General features: G+C 37.7%; 2 long non-coding RNA genes across 2 annotated transcripts; one reads left to right on the forward strand and one right to left on the reverse strand.

The window, feature by feature from the left end:
* Window positions 1–751: 751 nt before the first annotated feature.
* On the reverse strand, window positions 752–7,463 carry LOC132626369 (uncharacterized). Its single transcript, XR_009577252.1, has 2 exons — window positions 6,773–7,463; window positions 752–1,018 (listed from the first exon to the last, which is right to left on the reverse strand). It is a non-coding gene; the product is annotated as an uncharacterized LOC132626369 (long non-coding RNA).
* A 14,761-nt stretch (window positions 7,464–22,224) lies between these two features.
* Window positions 22,225–24,500, forward strand: LOC132629424 (uncharacterized). The gene is made up of 3 exons (XR_009578225.1): window positions 22,225–22,270; window positions 23,347–23,432; window positions 24,084–24,500. It is a non-coding gene; the product is annotated as an uncharacterized LOC132629424 (long non-coding RNA).
* The last annotated feature ends 217 nt before the right edge of the window (window positions 24,501–24,717 follow it).

The following is a 24,717-nucleotide window of genomic DNA, read 5'->3' on the forward strand; positions in this document are numbered from 1 at the left end:
GGGAGCACCCTCAGGGACTGGAATACTACCTAAACGTGGGGCTATGGAAGCAGCAGGATGCATCTCCATAGTTTGGCCCTGCACAGGAGTCCGTACCCCCACTCGAGTCTGGGAACCACCTGGAGTAGTATCACGACCTACGGCATGCTGGCTGTCAAGATGAAGAAGTACACGGGCCATGATATCCTGGAATGCCTAATCAGACATGGCAGTGGGGTGAGTCTGGGCTGGTCTCTCACCTCCCCCAACTACCTCTGATCTCTCGGGCTGATGCTTTGGAGAAGCTAAACATGCTTGCCTCTGTCCACCCACAGGGGCCTCTAGCTCGGCCACGACTTCTCGCCTATCCTCGTTCTCTGGCGCTTGCCCCAGCAGCGGGCTCGGGCACCTCGTCCCTCACGATGGTAGGTCGTGTCCCACCATCTGTGAGAGAATAGAAGTGAATAAGATACCAATTTGCAAATTCCAAATACCAATTTAAATAAAGTAGCACGAAGTATTGAAAGAATGTAAAATTTCCTAAATGTCTCATAGCCTCTCACATATAGGTATGGAGCTCATAGTACCGATCCGCAAGACTCTACTAGGAATGCTTTTGTACTTATAGACCGGGTAACCTAGGGCCCTGATACCAACTTGTCACGCCCCAACTAGGGGAATGAGCGGGCACCTACCATTTCCCACCTCTGTAGGCGAACCCGTCCCTTCTTCACAACCAAACAATAAATAATACAAATCCAATCACCCATAATTACATAATAAGTCTAACATAAATAGATAAATAAGATAAGTGCGGAATCTCAAAATCTGGTCTGAATGGTACAAGAGCCATTACATAATGTCTAGGAGATACAAGTCTCAAGTATACATAAATATCTGTCTAAATGATAGAATATAAAGACAAGAGTAGAGAAGAGTCATCCGGGCAGCGAATCCATCCAAGAGCTCATCTTAGAATGCTCATCAAACAGCCTCGGAACTCAGTCACGAAGCACAGAAGTCGAACTGGCCACAAACTCTGCACTCAGAAAGAATGTAGCAAGGTAGAATAGTACAACAACACGTACTGAGTAAGCATTATAGGTCAACAATAGTTAGATAACATATGCATTAGAAAGAGACTGAAAAAAGTAGGCATGCTCACAATCAGATATAATTCAACACAGTCCAAAGTATAAAATCTAATACCAAATTATCAAGTCTAGTATATCACCTCAAATCCAATATAAGTCCAATACACGATCTTAAGAACCATTAACAAGTACACGTAGCACCAAAGATCAACCAACAAGTCCAATACTATGCCATATGTAAGTATGAGATGAATGCAATGCAAATGCAGTAATACACACACGCTTCGGGCGAAATATCTCTTCACCTCGACAGTCATAACCTATGGGGGACTGTTAAGTCCATGTACCTACTGTGCGCACAGCCTGATCCAATAATCAATATTGCAGAACATGCAAACAGTCCCCAGTTAGTATTGCGGTACGTGCAACTCGATCCAAGTAAGCATTGTTGTGCGCAACCCGATCCAAATATATGTATAAATGAGTGAATGCATGATAGCAATGCCAATAAGAATATATGAATCAATGGTGCCACACTTTCATAAGCAGGCAACAACAATACCAAGCTAAGTATTTCATCCCAACTCCATACCCGAAGGTTTACATGCTTTTTCTAACAATTACTAACTCTACATATGATTCGCTAACCGAAGTCTAACTCAAAGGCAAGCCGTAACCTACCTGGAAAGCCGAACAGGAGCCACGAACCATCAAGCCTTAGCCTTGCCCTTTCTTTGTGCCTCCAAATACTCAAAGTGTAAACATATTTGATTTCTACATTAGAAATCAAAAAGAACGACACCCATATTGCTATACTTCTAGTTAGGTCAAATTCTAACTCATGGAATTAGGGATACGGGCCCACAAGGGTAAAATAGGAAATTTGAAGGTAAAATATGCAATTCATGCTCTAGATGATCAAACCCACTCTTCAATTGCTCAAAACAACTCAAGATTAAGCCTAATTCGTATTTAAAGCAAAACCCCCAAATTTGGTCATGAACTCTAATTCTTTAATCCTTAAATTAATCACTAATATTGGAATAATTAAGCTTAACAACAATGAATTCATCAAATTCCATGATTATACTAGCCAATTTTCACCACCAATTTCAATTTAGGAAGTCTAAACCCATTTCAAGAAATTTAACATAAGACTCATCTTCTCCACTTAGATTCTAGTGATTCTAAGCATGGATTCAGGATTTATGAAGGTAAATGATGAAGTCTAGGGTCAAAGATCTCACCTCCAAGAAGATTCAGTCTAAAAGCTAGTTAATTCTCCCAATGTGTGCTTAGAAAGTGATGAAGGGAAATGATGAGGTTCAAGGGTTTTAACTAAAGAATGAAAATAGGAACTGCCCGTCACTCGCTGCAGCGGTAAGGTTACCCGATGCAGAGAACTCACCACGCTGGCCAGTGGCCCCCTATGGTGCCGCACTTGATATCCTAACCATCAGCTACAGCGGCTCTGCACACGCTACAACGAGTCCACCTTAGCGAATACTCGTCTGCTGGGAAGACTCGCCACGAATTCCCCTCACTTGCTACAACGGTCTCTCCCTTGCTACAGTGAGACCGCTACAGCAAGTCTGGTGCCGCTGCAGCGGACACCTGACACCGACATACCACTGCAGAGGACACCAGACACCAAAACATGACTATCACCCGAGGCCCCACATATACACAACAAACAAGCATACACACATAAAAACGCGCTACTAATTCACCCGCGGCCTCGAAATTTCCAACGGAGGTCAATTTGACCAAGTCAACCCCTAATGGCCTAAAGCCAAGTTTCCAACCCAAGTCCCAAAATGCTCCCAAGTGTATTAGGAACCGAACCGAGCATACTACAAAGTCACAAACGGTCATCCAGACCTCTCGAAATCGACAAAATTTTGGAAAAAGTCTGTTTCCTCAAAATTCAACTATGTGTCAAACCTATAATTCTTCAAGGTTCAAAATACCAGGAGTCACACCAAACCCACCCGATGACCTCGGGAAAGGGTCAACAGGGGTAAAAGAGTCAATTGAACTATAACGACCAATCGCGTCGTTGCAGTTACTCGTTGTTAATATGATGGAAAAATACTTTGGGTTTGAGGAAGAACTCACCTTAGGTGGTTTGGGGAAGTTCTAGGGTCTTTTCTCCTCAAAAATTCAACCAAAAACGAAGTGGAATGAATGATTTTCTAAAATTTCATGATCTGTACTTTTATAGCCGAGCACGACCTGCGAAATGTAGGTGTGAACTGCTCGACGCAGACTGAACGCAGATTGTGCCAGGAAATTATGATTTTTGATGCTCAACCTGCGAAATGCAAGTTGCGCTGTAGCCTATCACAGGTTAGTAAAACGGTTATAACTTTTTGCTCACCTGTCCGTTTGAGCTCCATAATATACCGTTGGAAAGGTATTTCAAAGGGTTACATTTTTCATATATTGAGTTTTCTCAAATTCTTAACGTATGTTCACGAAATCGGTATGGAAGGAAGACCTATCGTAAACTTAGTTGATTCTATCGAACCCCAAGCACCTCACTATTCGTCTTGATTCCAAAACAACAATTTCCACCCAAACTCATCCTGATAGGACTTCATATGTCTAAAATGTCACATTAATACTCATTTAACACATCCACACCTAATTCGAATATACGGAGTGTTAAATGAGGGGTATAAATCAAGAATAAAAGTTAACGTAACATGGCAACTGCTACCACAAGGATGGATTTTTATGTAACACTGATGGAGTATCTACGGGTAATCCAAGTAGAGGAGCATATGGCTTTTGTGTGAGGAATTCTTCAGGAAACCTAATATATTGTCATGACCCAAACTGGAGGGCGATGACGGGCACCCGGGCCCTACCTGCCGAGCACCGATAAACATACTTTCAAATCATAATCATAATCAAAGTGGACCTCGAGGGTCATCAAATAGAAATCTGCTAAATCATAAGAGAAATATGCTGAAAAAGAGATTAGCCCGAAAAGACATACTATACAACTATGCTGGACAAAATCTGTGCAAGCCAACAAGGTCATCATGGAATACTATACAGCAAAAATATAGGTCGAGAGGGCCTTATAAAGTCTAACTATATCATGACTGTCTGCAACCCTCTACTGGAGAATATAAGATAATAAGGTTGGGACAGGGCCCCGCCATACCCGTACACTAAAGTATAACATACCAAAAATACAACAGCAACTCCGGAACAAGAGGAGTGCTCCAATATCAGCTGAACGGTAGCCTACAGGAGTGGATCATCAATCTGTCTACCTAAACTTGCGGGCATGAAACGCAGCGCCCCCAGAAAAAAGACGTCAGTACGGACAAAGTACTGAGTATGCAAGGCATGAGAGTGACATAAAATAAACATAAAAGTACATAGGATGAAATGAATGCAACCTGTACATCTGAATTGCCTCTGAGGGCCAATGATATGCATACATATTGTGCATGCATGCGTAGGGGTCATACATATATATGCGTATATAACGCCTGTCAAGCCTCTATAGGCATCCCATCGTATCATATCGGTTGTCACCTTCCCCATACCCTATATATATATATATATATATATATATATATATATAAAAAGCCTGAGGGGTCATAAGTCTATACATATGTATATATAATGCAATGCATGAATATGATAAGAGTACATCCTGAACCTGTAGGAGTGACGTAAGGTCGTTACACCTCCGAACATCATTATGAGATAGCATTTCCATTAACAAATGACTTTATGAATCATACTGAATCTGAGGAAGGACTTACAGAGAATAACATTCTAGAACATGAATCAACATGGAACATCCCTAGCTACTAACAATAAAGTCATTATGGAGTAGCGTTACATTTACGTTTCGTTCATAATGATCATGCAAAAAGAAAGAAAGTTAACCCTAATATACCTCAAGTCGTCAACCAAAATCCCACAATGAAACTGTCGGGCTAGTATTCCAATCTCCTTAGTCACTATAGTACACCTAATAGTCAACAAAATAACAACCTCATATAAGTGTCTTTAATGTCACATCTCTACTCACCCCAAGATTTACATCAAAACAACCCAATATACGCTTTGTATACAACACTTATGCACTTTCTTCTTCCAATTATACCATGTATAACATCCTCAATACAATCTCAACACCAACTATTATCCTTACAATAAGGTTTTAGCTTAAAAACACATTTACACCATGACTCAAGTTAATTACATTTCAGCAAATACTAAAATTCAAGTTTGAACCTTTCTTCTAACTTCTTTCCCTCGAAACCTAGCATAACCATTATATAAACTCATAAACATGGAGTTAAGATAAAATCTTACCTCAAAACTCAAGAACACATCAATTCCAAGAGTGCTTCACCTCGAAGTATCCTCCAAAACCATTACCAAGAGGAGAAACAAGCTTCCATGATCACTTTAAACACTTCATCTTCTCTTTTTCCTTGATTTTCTTAGGAATTGATTAGATAGTGTTAGAGAGGGTTTTATAGAATGTTGGAAGGCAGGGGAAGTGGAGAAAAATAAATAAAATGAAGGGTATATGAATTATATAAAAATAATGAACTGCAGTCGACATAAAAATATAAAAGTACGGACCATATTTTTAAATATGGTCCATATTTCTTGGCCGTAATTCTCAGTATAAAAATTTGCCTTTCTGCCAAGGGAAATACGATCCGTACTTAAAATCGTATATTTTTGTATGGGCCGTATTTTTCACCATACTTCTCGGATTTGCGATCTGTCAGTTGTATTGGAAAGAAAACTCTCTGAACTTAAATTTACAGAGGTTATCCATTCCATAACTCGTCATATGCTAGAAGATATACCTCCCTAACATTAGACCAAAAATCCTGTCTAGAATTCTGCCAAATTTTTCTAAAATTTCGACAAACTTAATTTCTTCAATTCGCGTGATCTCTGAACCTTTCAATACCTACTAAACATGATCTTAAACTCTTAAGATAAATATGTCTAATCCCATATTACCTCGAAGGTCACTCCGTTCTCTGAATCTATAGCAACCTACTCATCAGGAAACTTAACGTATAAAAGTACGGGGTGTAACACACATGCTCAAGCAAAGGAAGCAGGATTTACAACAAATACAAAGACTGAGGCATTAGCTATTCTAGAAGGAACCAAATGGTGCAGACAAAACCAGTTAGACTAGATCATAATACAGACTGATTCTGAGATAATGTAGAGGATTCTAGCTGAGGGATGAAAAAAACCATGGAGCATAGCAAGCTGGATAGAAGAAATTCAGGAAGAAGGAAAGGATTTGTAGATACAATTCAGTCATATTTTGAGTGCGGGTAACAAACTGGCTTGTGCTTTGGCAAATCAAGCACTTGACAAAGGGGCTGTGAGATGTTAAAATTTTATGGAAATGAAAGTGGAACACAAAAGGATAATCAATAGTGACAAAACTCAGATTAAATATTTGAGAATTCATGCACGAAAATAACTCACACAGAGTTGGGATTACAAAGATTAGAGCATATGAAGAGAAATTTAGGTCACTAATCAAGCAAATCCATCAAATGCGGGTGAATATAACATGCAAGAGCTTAAAGAAAGACAAATCTATTCGAGCAGGAAACAACTCACAACACAACAATGGCACAACACAGATTCCAGAGAGAAAGGTGAAAGAGGGTGAATCGAACCTGTTTTGGGTTAGATCTGAAATGCAGAGCAATGGGATCTACATTAATCCTCCAGATGATGAAGTTGAAGACCATGGTCACTCAAACTCAGCGCGTGAATCACATAGAGAACAGAAGTTATCTCGAGAGAAAGAAAATAAGGAGATGAAGCTGACAGCAGAGAAGAAGAGGACTCACCGGAGAGGACGACGGAGGAGCATCTTGCACCACCTAATGACAACGACGGTGGAAGGTCAGCTAGCAGCTTCATCCGACAAAGATGAGAGAATTTAGTGACTAATTTAGGCAACTCAAATGTAATATTTTAGATATCCCTCTCCCATTTATTTTTTGTTACACTCTGAACCTTCTTTTCTACTTATATATAAAATTGCCATTAAGGGCTTACTTTCCAACCAAAAAAAAAAAAAGAGATGATTCAAGACAAAGAAGGCTCATGGAAGAATGCATAGTTGGGATGGTAAAGTGTCTGAGGAGGTTGTTCTGGGGCAACTACCAATGAGAGTGGCAAAACAGAAGGAGTCAAGGTTCATCTAGATCAACAAGGTTGAATAGATTCAAGAAGAATTGAAGAAGTGTCAAGAGATTTTGGACTGATTGGAGGACGAACAAGGTGATGAATAAATCTTTTATCAGGCTACATCTCCTTTCAGATTTCACAATTTCTAATAAAACAAGAGTCTGACTCTACATTTTTACTTATTTTAATTTTTCACTATTTAAGTATTATCATTTGTAATATCATCATAGAGTGTGTTATAAACTCTGTGATGGTCATAGAATATTTAATTCTTTATTTTTCTTATTTTTTACACGCATGTTACTTAGTAGAGGTTTGTTTTACGCCTCAACAGGATTAGTAAGGTAAGGTGTAGCCCCCTTGCTTGTACTTTTTCCTTTGAGTTTCTTTATTATTAAATAAATAAATAAAACTAGCCGTAGGCACTTCGCCTAGTGGATTTGCTTTAAAAACAAAAAATCGCTAGAAATCAGGTACTCACGTACATGCCTCTATCCTAATAAGTTTGTTTTGGGCCGTCTCAACAACATTGGGGGCCTCAAACCAAACTTCAAACAGAGGCCCTAATTTTTTTAAAAGGAAATGTGGTCATATATATATATATATATATATATATATATATATATATTTATTTAAAGTCTACTTTTCGAGCTTTCTTATATGCGAAGTGATTAATTACTATTTTATAATCGATTTGTTCTAATAATTCCTTTTCACTTGGTAATATACTTAATCCATTCAATCTCTCTTGAGACATTATTGATCTTAGATAAGATTTTATCAATATTAATTTTTAAAAACTTCTTTCGGTTGAGGCAACAGTTTATATATAAAATACATCTTTAAGGATAAAATGGAGTCCCAAAAAAATTTGGACCCCAAGCAATTGCTTTATTAGTCTTATAATCGAGTCACCCTTAATTTGTTGAAACGCCTTGGATCATATAATTAAGGAGAAGATCTTTGTCTATCAGTTGAAATAAATGCCAGCAATATAACTGATAATTACACAAGAGATTTTTCTAACACTTTAAGTTGTAAAAGAATTCGAATTATAATGTTAATTGGTGTAGCTATCTTTGAAAATATTTAATAAGCAATGACTAATAAAGTCTTCAAAATTAATGCCAATGAACAAATAATCCCAGCCAAATAGCTACAAAGGAGAGTAAGAAAAAATAATCATTTCACTTCAAATCAGTGCAAATCAACTTCTTGTGTTGCTATTGTACATTAGTAGTGGTGTTAATGGGTTTAAGAAAACCGATTTAACCGATCGAACAGTACTGAATCAATTATTCATAGATTTATATATAAATATATAGTTCTACCGAATGATTAGGTAGATTTTTAATTTTATAGAAATAAATTGAAAAGAATACCGAACCATACCGAATAAATTAATGTGTAAAAGATATTTTATATATTAAGTTTTAAAATAATGAAACATTATATTTTTTTCCCTTGGTCCTAGGGATATGAAACGACTACAAGCCATTATGTAATTAGCAGCCAAAGTCTCAACTCCGAAACCCATTATGTTATTTCCATTAGAATCAAATTAGTTCTAGTGTCTCGAGTAGTAAGCTACAAGATATTCCAACGATATTGAGTAACATGTCACAAGGTATTACGTATGTTTCCTGTCGTATGATATAAATTTCTCTTATTGGATACACAATCTTAGTAATTCTTGAGTCCCGTCTTGATTAACTTCTTTCGACTCATCTAATCTAGATTTTTTTTTTATCTTTGTTTCACTTTATTTTACACTACTGTAAAATGGTTAAATGAATCTCTATTCTTGTTATCTTTCGTGTTCCCTTGATTCATCATTTTCTAGTTTCTACTTGTGACTCTTACATGACGTTTTACAAAAAAATATGGGAAATTAACTGAACCATAACGATTCCGAAAAAACTATTTAATAAGACGGTTTCGAAAGTTTAATTTTGGTTAAACGAAATAAAATAATCGAAAAAATGATATGATGTAAATCTTATAAATAACCAGTTGAACCGTACCATTGATACACATACATATTTGAGGTGGCCAGAGCCTTGAGGTTCTACAGTTCAATCCCAGTTAAATTCTAGGGAGATTGTGTAAAACTAGTTTTTATTTGTGGAACTAAGGGGGATGAAGTATTGGAAGACATAGGGAGTTATCAGAAATTGATGTAGAAGCTAATCTATCTGACTATTACTTGACCTGATATCTACTTTGTAGTACAGGTATTGAGTCAGGTTACAGCTCTCTAAACAATCACACATGGAAGTGTTGGAATTATTTTAGTAGTGATTCAAAATTTAAGCATACCTTTGAGAAGACACAACATATTATATGAAGAGGTGTTACCCATTCTTTAAAGGATACACCTATTCATTGTGAAAAGGTGTCATCCAATTTTAAGGGTTGCACTTTTCTTTGAAAAGGTGCGTTAGTTGTTTTCTACTCCTTATAAATAATAGGTATGCTGTAGATTTCCAGAACTTGGAAAATATTTCAGACTTAGAAAATATTCCTGCAACATAGAATTCTACATTCGTGCCTCTTCCTTTTCTACTAAAGCAGTCGAGAGATTAAAAGAGTTCTCCGGAACTTCTATTTGGGTGCACATTAGAAGATTCCTGAGTGGTTCATTGTATTTTGGGAGAAGAACGTCACTTTGCTATTTACACCGGGGTAGCGACGGAAATCTACTATGAAGACAGCGTCAACCATAGCGTGCCTTGAACCGGGTTTTCCAATTACAATTCTATCTTATCTTTAATAATATTACTATATTGTATTTGTCATCATCTCCAATATTTTTCCAACAGAAAGCAGTTATGAGGATAGTAAGATTTATCAAAGGATTACCAAGGATGGAATTTTTACTGTAGAAAAAACAAGTAGATCAGTTGGTGGCCTTTTGTGATTCTAATTGGGCCTCTTGCCCTAATACAAGGAAATTTGTGACTGACTATCTGCAAAAGTTAGGAGACTCCTTATTGTCCTGAAAATCAAAGAAGCAACAGACAATAATCAGGAGTTCAGCAGAGACTGAATATGGAAGTATGCCATCAATGGCAGCTGAAATTACTTGGATGGTTGGATTGTAAAGTGAGCTCAATGTGAAGCTAGCAGGGCCAGTGCGGTTGCATTATGATAGCAAGGCTACACTACAAATAATAGCTAATTCATATTTCATGAAAGGACCAAACATATAGAGCTGGATTGCCACTTTGTGAGAGAGATGATCAAGAATGGCTTAATTGCATCACGCTATATATCCATTACCTTGCAGATAACACATCTTATGACCATAGGATTAAAAGGAGTTCAGCATCATCTACTGTTGTCCAACCTTAGACTGTATGATATATTTCACCCTCCAGCAATTGAGGGGGAGTATTGAATATTGAGGTACAAATTATAATTAGGTGAAGCTGGGAGGAGAGTCAAGATCATAGCTACCATTAGTTGATCTGTTAGTTGATGATCCCGTGTGGTTGTTATATATAGACAATTGTAACTAAATGTAAGGTTTAGGTCATTTTTAATGAATATATATTCTTCTTTACTTTATACTGCTTCTTTTTCAAGCTAGGTAGGGAAACCTCTATGGTGATTGCTTTTGCATGTGATAGATTCGGATCATCATATAATATGATAAGACACATTTATTAGAGATAAATAAAAAAGAAAGTACAATGGCTGGTGTAACGACCCGGTCGGTCGTTTTGAGAACGGGTGCTTTAATTTGTGTGTTGTCTATTCCAAAAACTCTGTTATAACTATTTTGATTGCTAGCCAAATTTGAATTCAAACGAATATCATTTGGTTCACTTTGGGAGAAGGTTTTACTTTGTAAATTTCGGCATTCAACTATTTGGATAAATTGTTTAATGTGGGAAAACGTGCTCTGATTGGCGATCTGAAGATTCTGTTAGATTTGGAATATTATTTATGACCTTTAAAATTTTAAAAAGCTAATTTTTTAGTTCATCTGGTTGGTTTTTGACAATTAAGTCGGTTTTAATATTTAATATGCCTATTTATGGTGAAAAGATGGTCACGGGAAGAAATAAGACCTGGATCCGAGATTTATTGTTTCTGTTAGCTTTGTTTTGATGTTTATGACTTGTGATGATGGGTAGCTCCATTCCCGAGGTGATCGGATGAGAATCAAAGAAAAAAAATCTATGTTTTGAAATTTTGAAGGCTTAAGTTTGAGAAGTTTGACCAAAAGTTGACTTTTTGGTAAACGTGCCTGTAATGGAATTCCGACGTTTTTTTAGGTTCGGAATGTGATTTATGACTTAGTAGATCCGTTGGTTCGATTCCCGAGAGGTTCGGGTGTGATTTAGGTGGTTAGTTGAGAAATTAGCTTTTGAGATGATTTGGAGTTGACCATGGTCAAAATCGGGTCAAGATGGTCCCGTTTGGATGTTTTGAGAGTTCAAGCAGGTTCGTATGAGGATTTTTGACTTTTCCACAAATTTTGGTTATATTCTGATGAGTTTCGGATGTGTTTGGGTTGTATGGTGTTTGTTTTTTATTTCGACGCCGTTTTGAGCAAAAAGGTACCATAATGAGCAAACGACCTTTGTTTTGTGTTTCGATTGAACCGTTAGATCCGTATCATAATTTCGGAGCTGTAGCAACAAGACTCGTCGCGTTTCGCCATCGTATGAAGGAGATATGACCATTTTACTAAAGAAATTCATTGTTGGTTTTCTTGTATAATTTTGCTAAAAATTACGATTTTGCCCCTAAGCCCTTAAAAATTCTGCATTCTTTACACAACTTAAAAGCACTCTCTCATTTTAAGGCCAAATTGAATGATTCAAAAGGCTATCTTGGATGGAATTTCACGAGGATTTTAATTGGATTGTCAAGTGTGAGCTTCGAGATCATCTAGAACCTATTTTTGACCGAAACAGCTGCTAGTTTTTTTTTAATTTCCACTTGTTTCGGGATTTAATTACTTTTCTTACAAGTTCTAGAGTTCGGTTTGGAGAGTTTCAAAGGGGTTTTTCGCATCTAAGCTTGGGGTTAGATTATATTCCTAAACTAGTATATGGGCCCGCGCTTCGCGCGGTGCGTTAGCCAACTTTTAAGTAACAGTTATTAATTAAGTTTATTTTCATTTCTACGTCATATATTTAAGAAGTTTGCTTGGTGTTATTTCAATATTTTCATTGTTGTAAGTAACTATTATGATGAGCAATCTATTCTTGAAGTTATTTCACCAAATGTAAAAACACTTTTTACATATATGAAAGAAAAAAAAAAAGGCACTGTATCCATAGATTAGACATGCAAAGATATAATCAGCACTGAACAAAATCAGACAGTTAAGCTATTATTTCTCTGATCATCATCCCAAAGACAAAACAAAGTACATATAGCTACAACCAGATCAGTCAGCTGCATAATAAATTAGTACAATAATGATTATGAAATGGCACAAATAGATGTCATAATGCAAGCCTAGAGTTGTATAATCTATAGAGATTCTGCGCAGTGACCTTGAAGGAGGTCAAGGAAAAGCATATAAATGAAAACATTGCTCTTCAAAAATGAGGAGAAATGAAAAGCATGTAACTTTTGTTGCTTCATACAATTTCTAATCTGTAAACTATCATTGACATTTGAGGCTCTTCATTAATGAATACTAAGGTTTGTCCTCGGGTTGGATATTCTTGAAGAGAATGAGCAAGTCTCGGGAACAGATCTGCATAATCCATCTCACTGGTACTTTTACATGTTGACCACAATAGTCTACTAAAAATTCCAACCAACGTAGATAATCAAGATCCTGCGCAAAAGAATCAAATTAATAGCAAATATTATACATAGCAGCCATAAGCATTAGAAAGTAAAAGAATAGACGTTCAGGGGGTATATATTTTGTACATGTATAAAATAAATTCATTAGAGAACTTACCTTAACTCAACAAATTGCGTGCAATATAAGAGCTCAAGCTTGCACGATGTATAAGGGCCCACCATGTTGCATCAGAAGGTAAATGTATCATATCAAGATTTTTGCATTTGTCAAATATTAAAAATCATGATAAACCAGCACTGGATCATCAAATAGACTCATAAATCAGATCAGACAATTCAAGCACCGTAGGAAAATGTAAGTAGCCCGTGCTTTTCGGGGGCCCAGCATGGATAGGGTCATAAAGGTCTTATAGGCTCTTAGTTATGTTACTGCCTAGGAAAAACTTCAATAATACGAAGTCTAGTATAGTTTATAATCAAGCAATGGCAAATAGTACTTAAAAAAGCCACATCAATTTGCCAATTTTATTCTAAATCTCTTTTCCAAAAAGTTCTTGGTTCAGGTCCTTTTTTTGCCCAATATTTCTTGTAATTCAGTAATACAGTTTCTCTTCTTATCCAGGATGCTTGTGTACAAGCACATCAGATCATAATGGTGAGCATACAACAATAGGTACATATTTTTACATCAGATGTGAGTTCTTCCACAACTGTTTTTCCACCATTTTCTTGAGCTATAACTGCTTCCTTTATTCGAAGCTGTGGACAATATTGGACTTAATGTCTCCAAGTAAGCAAATTACATTATGAGAAAAGAACTAACAATCACACCGCATAATAGGAATTAGGTAGGTGAACAATCACAAAATCATGAAGTACAATAGAAAGAAACAACAACAATTCCAGCGAGTAACGATTGGAGAGAAATTAGTGTTTTCCTTTATATGTCATGTATCAAAATTTTAAGGTACTACCGAAACTAAATAGGTATACTGAGTAGCTTTTGATGTACAAATCTTCTTCTTTCCTTTTCTAAATAGCCTTTTCTACACAATATAGCAACACTTTTCGAACATTTGTGAACTTCTATGCATTCAATAAGGTTTGCCAAGAAACAAAATCACTTTTACCAGCTCACCAACATGCAACTTATTTTAGATATAAAGATATATTAACATAGTACGTTAACAGTGTCCACTTTAACTTGATGCAAAGGCAACAACTTCATTGGCATTTTGAAAGGTGACATCTTGAGCAATGAATAAGACAAGATACATAGAATTAGGAGATGGGGAAACATCCGTCATTCCTTTCCTTGGTAAAAAAATGCCCTGCACCTCACTTAAATGATTGGTACATACAGAACGAAAGGAGAAACAATTTAAAGGAACTGCAAAAGATTACTTAGAGGATACCTTAGGTACAAGGTGTACTGAGAACGTTAACTCAATAAGAAGATGTTACTTTTAAGTTCAAAACCTCACTCACAAAGATCAAGAGTGGAGAACAAAAACCAAAAGAGCTTATGCTAAACTTAATAGCGAATTTCTCTTCTTTGTGCAGGGAAAACACCAATGGCATGGATGGTTTCGTTTAATTTGTAGTTGTCTCTAAGCAAAGGAAAAAAATATTATCATCATATAATTTTTAAATCCACAGTTATGTGCCATTGATGGAAAATATTAGAATACAAAACGTAAAGAAACAATTATTTAGGAATATGCAATTGGAAAGTCGCTTTATGACAGAGACTCGTATACGAAAATTATGGTATTGGAAGCATTAACCACCGATGTCATACATGATTCATGTATATAATCCCAAAATTTCTTCAAAAATGAAGAACAAAAAACTACTTTGGTTTACCTGAAAATGTCAAGACCGACAAACGAACTTCTCATATCAATGTACCAACTGACCCATATCAATTTAAAACCATGAAGAGCCAAAGTTCGTTGCAACAGCCATAGGTCAATAAGAAAAAGAATCAAGAGAAGGAATAAAGTTGACATGTCTAATAGAAGAAAGCATATTTTCTCACATAATTATTGACTCATTACCATATGTATTTACACCTTATATTACTCCCACCCCCTCCTTGAGTCTTTCTCTTCCAATTATTATGAAGGTTTAGTACATGATTTGCTAAATAAAAGAAACTACCAATTTTCACTGACAACTTTGATGAACAACTGACAAAAAACAAATATATTTGGTAAGAGATAATAGAGTACTAACCAAAGATGGGAGATTGAACCTGTCGATCCTCTAGTTCGTCGACTAAAAATTTTAAAAAGGGGCTTAATATGCAAGATAGTTTATTGCTTTTACATGTGCAGTACAAACATAACAACTTCCTTTCATATTTGTGTTAGTATCTCTTATCTCTCATATATAATAAAATCAACTTGATAATTTTTGGGGTGTCAATCCAGTGTACTATGATTTCCTGGTCCTCGGATGGTGTTGGGGTGAACACAGTGAGGGTGTAACTACGTTAATCAGGTCGGCGCACATAGAGCGCAGATGAATATTAGTCGGCTGGCGGTTGTAATTTTACGGCGGAGGTGGGTGGTAGTGCCAGTGGAGACCTGTGAGGATAGCTCGAGGGACGTAGTAACAGTAGCATTGATGGTGAATCTGGTTGAGTTGGGGTTGAAATATTCAACGGCAAGAGGCCTGTATGAAGGGCTGTATGCTTTTTGCGTCTTTTCGCAAACGTGACAGCGTATTTGTGTTTGCGTATTTTTTAGAAGAACTTGCCAAAAATCTGAGGAAAAAGATAATTGTAAATCCTACATTTTAAGAGCGCCACGTGACGGCCCTATGTCCTGCTTTTATAATATATATAGATCCTTAATTTTTCCTTGATTCATATCCTTAATTAGTATTTTTAAATCATGTTTTTGGGTTCAAAATTAGGGTTTTAGCCCTAACGTGAAAATTTGGGGAAAAGGGGAATTAGATGCCAAGATCATGGCTTTTTGATTGGATATTTTGGATTTGGACTAATTAGACTATTGGTAAACTTTTCTTAAACTACAATTCCAGTTTTTCCCTTTCGGGCTCGGGGTCACCTTTTTGGGTTTGTTTTGGATTTCGAATTAAAGTAAAGCAATATGGGTATCATTGGACTCGTCTAGACTCGTAGGGTTCTATTTTCACAATATTAAACCCGATTTTTCAATGAAATTATAGTTTTGCCCTTGTGGCTCGGATTTGGCTATTTTGTGTCCATTTTTGGATTTTAGGTAAACTATGGCATTATGGGTGACCTTAGATTTGTATTTTAGCATAAAATTCGTACTTGATAGACTTTAATCGTTCCAAGGCTCTCCGAAGAAGCAAGGCACAGCTCAAGAGGATTGGTTCGAGGCTCCTGTTCGGCATTCCAGGTAGGTTATGGCTTACCTTATGGTTAGACTTTGGTTAGCAAAGCATATGTAGAGTTAGTAATTGTCAGAGAAAGCATGTTACGCCTTCGGATATGAAGTTGGGATGGATTACTTAGGTTGGTATTGTTGTTGATTATGGCTTGTCGCCTTGTTGTAATCTATTGGGTTGTTGCCTTGTTGTGATTTATTGGCTTGTAGTCATGTGAGTGATTCTAGACTTGTAGCTTAGTGATTTACTTTATGAAGTTGGAGATCATATTTATCATGTGATGATGTTGTTGGGAAGGAAGGGAAAGCTATGATATTGAGACTGTTATTGTGATATGTGTCCATGTGTGGCACGATTGATTTGATATGTTGTCATCATTCATTGGTATAATGCAGTGTACTCATTCTCATCTTTCTCTCAGTTATTGGTTATTGACTTGTGAAGAGGAAGGAATTGATATTGATCTTGATATTGGGATATGTGTCCATGTGTGGCACGGTTGTCATTGATATACTCTTGTTGGCATTGATATCATGCATGCATTCACAATCATATATTTGGATTGGGTTGCGCGCCGCAACATATATACACACACACACACACACTCACTTGCTTACTTGGACCGGGTTGTATGTACTGCAACACTAACTGGGATCGGGTTGCGCGTTCCGCAACTCTGACTTTGATCGGGCTGTGCACTGCAGCAGGTACATGGACTTCGCGGGTCCCCTATGGGTCATGACTGTCGAGGCGTAGATATCATCCGTCTGGAGCATTTGTTTATCATTTCATTGCATTGCACTCATATTTCATTCATTCATACATTTGATTTTTGGTAGTAGTTATTTATCGTATTATACAATGCTCGTGAATATTGGCTTCCTGGTTGTCTACTGATTTGAGATCGCTGTGTACCTGATTAGTATATATTTAGAAAATGATGGATTCGAGAAGTAGAGACTTTCTCCTACGCTGAGACTTGAGGTTACGGAGTGACATTATTGGTTGTGCTAGCTTTTATGGTTATTCGGTGGAATCATGGGAAACTTGGCAAGACTTGTATTTAGGTGCTTCACCATAGGCTATGATTCAGCTAATTGATCTTCATGTGCTTGAGTTGTTATACTTGGATTGTGTGGTGTTTATACCTGATAGTGAGCATGTCTATTCTTCAGTCTCTCACTTTATATATGTTAACTAACTGTTGTCGGCCTATGACGCCTACTCCATACGGGTTGTTTGTACTGATGCTACCTTGTTACATTCCTTTTCGGTGTGTAGAGTTTGAGACAGGTTCTACTTCCACTTCTCGAGGCTGATTTTCGAGGCATGGCTTGCAAGTGTTTAGGGTGAGCATCTGACGAGTCGCTGCCCAGAGGATTATTTATCCTGTCTTTATATTCCATCATTCAGACAGCTTTTTATTTGACTTTCAGACTTGTATATTAGACATTTTTATAGTTGCTCTTGTACGAGTCAGACCAGTTCCTTAGGGATTGTATTTATATTCCGCACTTATGATTATTTATGAGGCTTCTACTTATTCTGATATATTTACTTTATTGTGGTTTGAATTGATGATTTGGGAAAGGGTTCGCCTACCGAGAAGGGAAACGGTAGGTACCCATGTGACTTAGTGAATTTGGGTCGTAATAAGTTGGTATTAGAGCCCCAGGTTACTCGGTCTATAAGTACAAGAGAATGTATAGTAGAGCCTTGCGAATTGGTACAATAAGCTCCGTACTTATCCGCGAGAGGCTATAGGACATTTAGGAAACTTCCAATTCTTTCATTCTTTCGTGCTACTTTGTTCAAATTGGTATCTAGTCGATTCTAATTGGTATCTGAATTTCCTTGTCTTATTCTCCCACAAATGGTGGGAACTCTTATGTGAGCTGTTTTGTTATGACATGGCTTAATATGGTACGAGACGTGTCGTCCTAATTCTGACACATGACTAAATCAGTTTTAAGCTATGACTTGAGGATTCAGTTGTGCGAGATCGTGATTAAGACTCATTTATTATGGGGGTTTTCTTGAGAGGAGAGATGGTACAAAGGGTCGAATGATCTCTATGTTCCAGTGTTGGGTTGGTCAGAAGTCGTAAAAGTGCATCTATGGTTTAACAAGAGTGATTTGTTCGATGATATGATTGGTTTTTGTAAAATTTTCAACATCGTCAAGGTATTTTGATGGTTTGCGTGACACGGGTGTACCAATGACAGGCCAACGATTCATTAGTGGTATGGTATTGGATATCGATATGCGCAGATGAGTATAAGTTTGGTAAAGATCATCGAATTTGACAAAATTTTAGTGTCCGCGTGACATAAAGAAGAGAAGTTGAGAATAAGGACATGAAGGACAACTTTTGTGGGGAACGTGTAGCGAAGTGAGATTTCTTAGGGTATTTTGAGATGAGTACTTTTGGTGTTAATAGGACGGAGGCGTAAGGAAGAGGATTTGGATAGACTAATCAGTTATTAGGAAGAGAAAATTTGGTTTCTGTTGTGCTTGTTAGGATAAGGTTGCAATTGGTATGAGAATGGATTTCGTATTCAGTCGTGAAAAGTTAATTTGGACTTCGACGAGACTATATGCTAGTGGTTGTGGGTTCCTTCAGGGAAAAAATTATCAGTTCTAGATAGGAAAGCAAAGTTACTTGTGTCGAGTGCAGACTTAAGATGTTGGGCAGTTGTGGTCCTGGTCCTTCAATAAAGGGTAGGTTCACCAGATCTTCGTGTTTAGAGGACTGGTAAGGATTTTGTGGAATCAACAGCTAGTTGAATTGAGAGTTATGTTGCGATCTTACATGGTAGAATAGACATAAGGGTTTAGTATTGAGTTGGTATGTTTGGTTATGTCGTGGGCCAATGGGAGCCAGTGATTGACTAGTAAAGATGACTCTAGTATTGGACAAGTGCGAAGTTTTAGTACTCGAAGAGCTATCGGGTGTTTCACCTAATATTGGATTAGGTTTGAGAGCTTTGTAACCGTTGTGTAAGTTTCGGCTAGCTCTTGCTATTACTGGTGTTGCTACTCGGTTGAGTTAATCGAATGAAAGGGATAATCGCACAAATGGTTAGAGGTGTTCTGGTTCGACAATTGGGACATTCGAAGTGGTAAATCAATGATGAGGTTTGAATTAATTCGAGTTGTGGAGAACATTTCAGAATTTGATTAAAGGGAATTTGAGCAAAGGCACCTTAGTGGAGATACGTGCGGGCACTAGTAAGGTTGTGTATGTGATACGCTGGATTTAGAAATTAATCAGTTTTAGAGTTGAGCGAGTTAAGGGAAATCTAGGGTGTAGAGTATGCGGCATACTACTGAGTGGGTTCGAGTAATGGTCAGACAATGGCAGTATATGTGAACCGATAGAAATTGAGGAATTGAAGAGTTAAGAAAAGGTATAGTTGATTGAGAATCGATAAGAATCAGGTACATCTTTAAGATTACTTGGGTCAATATGGATTGTGGTGTTGTTTTCTTGCATATTTCATATGGGGTGTGATTGTTGAGTACGTTTAAATAAAGAAGTCTACAGAAATAGACTAAGTGATATGATAGAGTTCTGTGAGGTTTTGTGATCAGCGACTAGTGAGAAGCAAATTTCAGGTAACTGACATGTTAAGGCTTATGGAAGTGGCTTGTGTGGTACATAGTTGGAAAATTTCCTAACACTCTTCAGTGGATGAATTAGTGCGGTTTAAGGGAAAGGAATTGTCGAAATCCCTATTATGCGAAGGCTAGAGTTATATTATCGAGATGAGACCATATTCGCGGTAGTGTATTATTTTGCAAGTAATATTGACTTAAATAGGTTGGGTGAGCACTTTGGATATTAAGGACTTGGGAGTAGTTGCGTGAGGTTTAGAGCGGTAGTTGTAAGATTCGATACTTTCGGAATTGTTATGGACATATCGAGGTGTTACAATGGGAGATTCTATGATTAAAGGGTTATTATATGAGGCTAAAGGTTTTGCGTCGAAAAGTTTAGGGTTGTATCGGATTTGTGTATCGGATAAAGGTTGAGAAACATGAAGATTGCAATCATAAGTTACATGTTACATCCCGTATTTTTGAACGTCGGATTATTTGTAAGCTGAGGTAGGGCCCACACGTCAAGATTTTTTTTTTTTTTTTTTTTTGGGACATGTGACAAATTATATGAATCACATATGTGAAGTTAAACACAACTCAAGAAGGACCCTTGGGCCAAATCAAAGTGGAAGTCCTCCAAACGAATATTTTTAAGAAAACGTTTTCGGGTGACCTGACTTTGGGGGGCAAAAACGGTATTTTATGTTTGGAATTTGGAAAAATACCAAGAAGTAGACGTTGTAGATAATTGAATTATCTTTCCAACTATAGGTCGTGGGTTCCCAGGTGACGTCGGTACAAGGAGATATGGACGTTTTAAGGTCGAAAGGTCAGTGGATTAGGCCCAACTCGTGACCAACCGGGTTGGCCCAAAAAAAAGATAAAAGGGGAGAAAATTTAGGCCCAAAAGAGGGGTGGCCGGCCATATGGCCCAAGCCCATGGTAATTCATTAATCCATGTATTAAATGAGACATTAGACCACAATTCTTTCATTTTCAAGAATCTTCAAGAACAAAATTGAGAGAAAAAGAAGAGCAAAAACTTGAAGGACCACACGGCCAAGACCTTGGAAAATTAGGTCCTCAAAATCTTCCTCCAAAAATTATTAGCTTGTGGTTTTCCTACTCAATTAAGGGTCCTTTACAACTTGGTGTAGTTGTTTTGGAAGAAGGAGCACTTATTTCTTCAAGTTGACAACTTGTTCAAGTGAAGAAATTTGTAGAAAAAGGTAAGAATCAATTCCTTTTTCTTATGTTATGAAGGTTTGTTTATGTTGTAGTATGTAGAAATTAGTGGAAATTATGGAAATATGAAAGTTTGCAAAGTGGGTATGTATGTGTGTAGAAGGATGAACCAATTTTATTTGTTATGTTAATTGTGTTGTTGAAGCATTGTAATGGAAATGGAAGGAAATGGTTCAAGTTGGTATGGAAAATTGTTGAAAATGGTTATAGGAAATTATGTGATTTTAATGTAGTTTTTATGAAATTATGGAAGTTGAATGAAAATTGGAAAGAAGCCATGTTGGCCGTGTGGTATATGTTGTTGAGATAATGTTGGATTTATTTTGTTTAACATGTTAGTTGTGTTATTGTGATCTTCACAATGCAAAGGAAGATTATACGAGTGAAGTTGACATGAAAATGGAATGTAGAGAATTATGACACATTAATGTGATTTTATGATATTAAGATAATGAAGTTGTTAAAGTGTAGATTGTTGTTGGAGATGAATTAGTAAGTAGAAAATGTGTTGGAATGGTTTTGTTGCATATATAAGAATTTTGGATTGAATATGGAAGTTGATGGAATTGTTGAATATTGAATATATAGCTTGGAATACTTTTGGTTTATGTTTGAATGGTCTTATATTAGTATGTGAATATGAAAATATTGATATCGGGTTGTAAGTGCAAAGTTGGATTTGGAATTGTCGCATTATTTGGAAAATAAGACTATTTATGCTAGAATGCGTTCCTAGTCGATTATTGATGTTGTATATATTGTTGTTGGTATGGTTGTTGTTGTTTTAGCCGAGTTTTAACCTCGGGGATGATATATATATAGGGGAGATGTTGCTCAAATTTTTATAGACAAGAATTGGTTAAGGTTGAAATTTTAAGTCTTATGAATAGTAAATTGGTAAATGTGACCATTTGTAGATTTTGGACGAAACGGGATTTGAGTTTTGGCAAGCGTAAAGGGCAAGAAAGGTATGTAAAGCTATCCCGATTCTTCTCTTGGCATGTCCTAGATGTACTAGGCTTGGATTTACGCCTCGGGGAATATTCTGTCCATCGGAATCCGCATTTGAAATCGTCGCTTTTTCATTCAATAGAATTGAATTCCTTAAGTATGCTTTGATGAAAAATTATGAATGTTTTTCCCAAATTGCTTACGAAGTTATGGAATGTCCTAGAGCCTTTGTAGGTGACCCCATAAGCTTAAAAATACGTAATTTGAGCCCACCGCTTCATTGGTTCCGAGGTGGGCCCACTATTTCCAATTTTACCCTTTATGTGTCTATGACTTGTCTTCGAGCGTTTTCGTTAGAGATACTCTAACTACTCCTTTATCTACTAAATAAAAACTATTTTAAATATTTCATTAAGTCTTATAAATTGTTTTGAATCTTGAAAACGATCTCGGATAGATTATGCCTCCGTAACCCGTTATGACATCTAAATTTACTTACTATGTTTCCGTCCGATTTCATTGATTTGATTTGACATTCGATATGCCTCATTGAGTCTCTGGAAATATATATATGGTATTTTTAGTGCATTTAGTTTCTCACTACTCCGTTCGTGGATGCCTCAATGTTTCCCCCACTGAGCCCGGGCCAGGATATGTTGTCAAGCGTGATCCTTTGCATTGTTCGCCGTGCCTCGATGTGAGGGGGTAGGTATACGCGTACATGGGTTTGTGGAGTATGTTGTGCCATGTACGCTTGTTCTGATATGATTTGCTATGGCCATCTGATATGACATATTATGTTACGGGGTTATGCCCCTGTTCTGATTCTTCTGTGTTGTGGCACCAGCGTCGGGAGGGTGGCCACGTTCTTTCTGCCGAGTCCCTTGGCAGGGGCTGGATTTGATGTGACATATGTTTCTGTACACACTCTGCATGTTTTGAAAATATGTATCTGATACTTTGGGTTTTTTATTTACTTTCTGTACGTTCTGTACCAGTTATGATTTTGTTTCTGTAATTCAGGCTTTGCATATTCAGTACATATTTCGTACTGACCCCCTTTATTCGGGGGCTGCGTTTTCATGCCGCGCAGGTACCGACGACAGGTTTGCTGATCCGTCCGCTTAGGATCTTATTCTCCTATTTTGGAGCGCTCTCTTATCCAGAGCCCATCTTTTGGTATAGTCTGTCACTACTGTATATATATATATTCCCGTTCATGGGTACGGCGGGGCCCTGTCCCGTCATATGATTCTGTCGGTCTGTTTAGAGGTCTGTAGACATGTTTGTGGGTTGGGGTCTTTCTGTACAGATGCGTGTATATGTTGTGTTTGGGCGATCTCATTCGCCGCGGCGGCCGGTCCGCATATGTTTAAATGTTGCTTCGTTGGCCCTGTGTGGTCTTTTGTTGGTATTTTCTGTGCGCAGGGTTATTTTGGATAGCCTGTCAAACAAAGGAAACTCTGCCGAAATTTTTCTGGAAATTATCTAACTTTGAAATATAGCCTTGTCGGCTTCCGCTATATACTTGAATGCGTTTGATAAAATTTGAGATAGCATTTGATAGATGTGTTCGGGTGCTCAGATCGGGCACTAGTCACGGCCTATGGGGTTGGGTCGTGACAAAAGTGGTATCAGAGCGGTTTGGTTCTCGGAATGTCTACAGACCGTGTCTAGTAGAGTCTTGTTTATCGGTGTGTTGTGCACCACATCTATAAACAGGAAGCTACAGGACATTTAGGGTGTTTATTTTTTTGAAATCTTAGATCGTGCGATAGAGCTGTGCTATTAGGATGATTCTGTCCTGATCCGTTGTTGTTTTTCTTTCAGTGATGCCTCCGAAAAAGGCGACGGCTGCCCAGAAGAAAAAGGGCGTGGTAGGAGAGACCAGCCGGGCTCAGAAGGGTACTCGGACCCTTGCTCAGATGATGCGTGATATTGCGTCCCGGCCAGCAGACTCTGCTACGTCTTCATCATCAGAGGAGTCTGGGGCAGCTCCACCAGTAGCTCCAGAGGTTCCAGTACCTGAGCCTCCAGCTCCACAGCCAGGGGCTGAGGATCGGGCTATGAGAGATGCGGTCCAGTTGTTGACCAGACTGGTAGCAGGGCAGGTTCATAGGCACAGACTTGGGGATGGTCGTGCAGACAGACGTGACAGTTCGAGAGCTCGTGAGTTCCTGACCTGTAATCCTCCAGAGTTCTTCGGGACAAAGCCCGAGGAGGATCCTGAGGAGTTTATCAGGAAGATGCGGCGCACTTTACATTTGATTAATGCTTCCGCAACAGAGTCAGTCACGTTAGCTTCGTACCGGTTGTATGATGTAGCGGCTAATTGGTACGAGTCATGGGAGTTATCCAGAGGTGACGGCGCTCCCCCAGCAGTTTGGGATGATTTTTCTCAGGCCTTTCTTAGCCATTTTCTGCCTCCGGAGTTACGGCGGGCCAGGGCTGACAGATTCTTATT

Source organism: Lycium barbarum, chromosome 2 (assembly GCF_019175385.1).
Source record: "Lycium barbarum isolate Lr01 chromosome 2, ASM1917538v2, whole genome shotgun sequence".
In the NCBI taxonomy this organism is placed as follows: Eukaryota; Viridiplantae; Streptophyta; class Magnoliopsida; order Solanales; family Solanaceae; genus Lycium; species Lycium barbarum.